The sequence below is a fragment of the Thermobia domestica genome, chromosome 3 (genome assembly GCF_964235325.1).
Source record: "Thermobia domestica chromosome 3, izTheDome1.hap1.1, whole genome shotgun sequence".
NCBI lineage: Eukaryota > Metazoa > Arthropoda > Insecta > Zygentoma > Lepismatidae > Thermobia > Thermobia domestica.
Window position 1 is genome coordinate 167483368 of NC_137456.1, and position 3651 is coordinate 167487018.

The following is a 3651-nucleotide window of genomic DNA, read 5'->3' on the forward strand; positions in this document are numbered from 1 at the left end:
CATTCTATATGTGCCATAATGACAGTCACTAATTAAAACAAATCTCACCTGGAAATCTTTCCCTCTCATTTCTTTCTTTGAATCTTCTGTCCCAACTATTTTTACCCTCTATGATGATTAATCTAAGACAAGGAAAGGAAGAGAGAAAAATTAAGAAGTAGTAAAATTTTACACCTGCTTTTTTTGATTTATGTCTGGTGGTGTCCTAGTTTTGATATTACGGTGTTTCTAAGAAACACCTTAGTTTTTTTCTTCCACAAACTTTATAATCAAAACTTATTGTTTGTTGTTGAATGAATTAAGTGAACTCTTGATTTTCATAATTTCATTAGTAGGGATTTGGAGAACAGATGCCAAATTATATTTTCCCCTTTAAAAAAATTGAAGATTTCACTTCCAAAAGAAAAAAAGATAGGTAATTCAATTTTTGGTTTTGTAAACATTGTTTCTTGTGAAATAAATTTACTCAAAGTATTTTAAATTTTAAAAGTACTGAATTTCGTGTTTTTCAAGATCCCAAAGCTTGGTTTTCTTTTCTTTTTTCTTTTTTTTTTAAAAAAAAAAGGAAATATAAATTACTAAACATTTTGAAGGAAACACAAAATTGTTTCAAGATAAATTAGTACCGTAGAGCTGTTTCTTTGGAGATATATATATTTTATATATATATATATATATATATATATATATATATATATATATATATATATATATATATATATATATATATATATACAGATATTTAACAGCTACATACTGCAAATTTTGATGTTAAAAAGCTTGTCTACGAAGAAGTATTGAAAGCTTTGTCGCCCAACTCCGTTCCGAAACTATGTTAATATAGGTTGCATTATATTTCAAAAGTGCAGTATAGTGTCTTGGGTAAAGATGTCCCACTGAGTGAAGACGCCCCTGCTCGAATTACTCGAGGCCTGTGCCTTATGGTCACAGGACTTGCCATGCGCGTGAAAGGGTACACAGTCGTGAGTAAATATATGTGGAAGTTGCATCGGTGAAAGAAGCTGCTTTTCTTCAGGCCTATTCAAAAAGCTAAGTTACTATTATTTCAGTGTCTATAATTTTATAGAGTGAAACGTAGTAATGCTCTTGACGATAGTTAAATAGAAGTACATGAATAAATCATAATTGCTTAGAAACTTCAGCCTTTTACAAATGCTAATATGCTTTGTTTGTGTTTCTGCGTCCATCGGTATGCCACGTGATCAACTGGGGCGTCTTTGCTTCAAAATTGCAGTGACATGCAGTGAAATCGAAGCAAAGATGCCTCACTTTATAACATTAAAGGTTTAAGATTTCTGTTCGGGACAACCAGTTTATGACGTGTTGCAAGGATTTGTACGTTCCTTATGTTTTAAACAATGTTTAGTTTGGATATAATTGTTCTGTAATAACCTGTAATTAATTGTTCACTCTGAAGTAATCAGGAAATTCCCATTTGGAGTAGTGGCTTCGTTTCCTGGCTGGGTTGCTGCTTTCAATGACGTAATATTCTATTTATAAACTTTGTTTCTTTTCGCTCCTTACGTGATCAACATTTGTGTGAATAAACTTCACATAGCCTACGTATATGTATATGACACTAGTTGGCTAGCAAGCTGAATCAAAAGAATGTGCATGAATTGATTTTTATGCAATTTGTGCGAGTTGAATATGTATGAGGTTGTTCAAAATACTAAAAAATATCCTTGGGGGAGAGGTCATGCGCAACACTTTATTTGTCCCAACTTCCTTTATTTGTTGAATTAGACTAGCCTGCGAATTTTAACTTTTGGATCATTGTATGTCACCTTTCATATTTCGGGTGTACCGAATTCAGAACAAAAATCAGTTTAGTCATTGCACATCAGGTTTTTTTGCAAATTGCATATTAACATTGCCAATATCAATGTATCTAATGGTTTATTGCTATTCATAACACTGCTACGAATACTAGTACACTTACTAATATAAACAATATTAATATCTTATATTTGTATTTCTAGTGTTGTATGCGACAGTAAGTTAACTCGTAATCACGATATTAGAAACAAACAAGACAAGAAAACGGTAAAAAAAAGAATAATGTTTATGGATAAGCATTCACTATAAAACAGCATTCACTATAAACCAAGCAAACGTAAACTACATAGTGTTTTTGAATTTGTGCCCTCCTCTGCGCCATTTTAAAGGAGGAAATAACGCACCCATAGGTTATGACATGCCACACAAAAAATCCACACTAGTGGGTTGTACGCCTCTTCCTGAGAAACTGCATTTTGTCGCGGCCCGCTTGTGACTAGTGGCAGAATCTTCTCTCTGCAACAACCAGCAGTAGTCTGCAAGCCTGTTGCAATTCCACTTTCCTTGATAACGACGTTCGAGTTCCTTGAGGTCCTGATAAAATTTCTCTCCTTATTCCTCACTCACGACTCCAAGATTGTCTGGAAAATAGTCCTGCACTTTCAAACATATGTTACAACCCAATTCTTTAAAACACAGTAGTATTCTTTCCACCATGTCTATAGTTTGGATCCTTTCTGTTACCAAGAAAGTTTTCCCTACATCTCGAAACGCTTGCCATGCTGATCGCTCTTTCTGGTCCATGACATTTTCAAAATTTGCGTCACTAAAAGGTTTCCTAATATCTGGCCCATCGAAGATGGCCTCTTTAATTTTTGTATTACTGACGCCAGGAAATTTTTGACACAGATATTTGAAGCACTCACCTTCAGTATTTAGAGGCTTTAGGAATTGCTTCATTAAGCCAAGCTTAATGTCAAGGGAAGGTAACAGTATATCTCTCTTTTTTTAAGTTTTACGTCCCACGGTTATGCCGGTGAGGCTAAAGGAGACGGTGATAATGAGAGATGAATGAAAATGGTGGAATGAAGAAAGTGGGAGGAAACGGGAGAACCCCGAGAAAACCCACGCACACGGTGTTTGTCCACCACAAAGTTCACTTGGCGGGGGCTGGGATCGAACCCGGGACCCCAAGCACCAGAGGTGAACGCTCTACCACTGAGCCACCGCGCCCCCTAACAGTATATCATGTGCATTAACAAGACCTGCACGTTTTAAGTTTTTCGAACCAACATTCCACTGCCTATCTGGCCATTTCTTTTGAGTCCAGTAAACTGCCCTTTCCTGACTGTCCCACTCACACAGAAAGCATGGGGATTTGGTATAGCCTGACTGTTGAACCAACAGAAGACCGATGACCTTAAATCCTCACATATTTGCCATCGATGTTCGTGGTACTTTATCTTGTTCAACATCAAATCAAGGTTGTTGTAGCTTTCCCTCATGACAACGGAATAAGCAACTGGAATGAATGCTAGCTTGTTTCCGTTGTGTGGGAGTACACACTTCAAACTCTGCTTGAAAGCATCGATGAAATGTCTCCATTAGCATCGATCATAGTCAGGCGATCCTAATTGTAGTATTAACTCCGGAATGTTGTTCTGCAGAAAAGAAAGCAGCAAATTCTTCTTACGATGCCTGTACCAATAATACGTCGTCTCAGGTATCAACAGGTTTCCCTCCTTTAGTCGTGATCGGCAGATTCCTTTGTGAGACCAAGGTCACGAACTAAATCATTTAAACCACTCTGTTCGAAAAGTATAGGCTCTGTTGATTCTTGTAGGTCAAAGT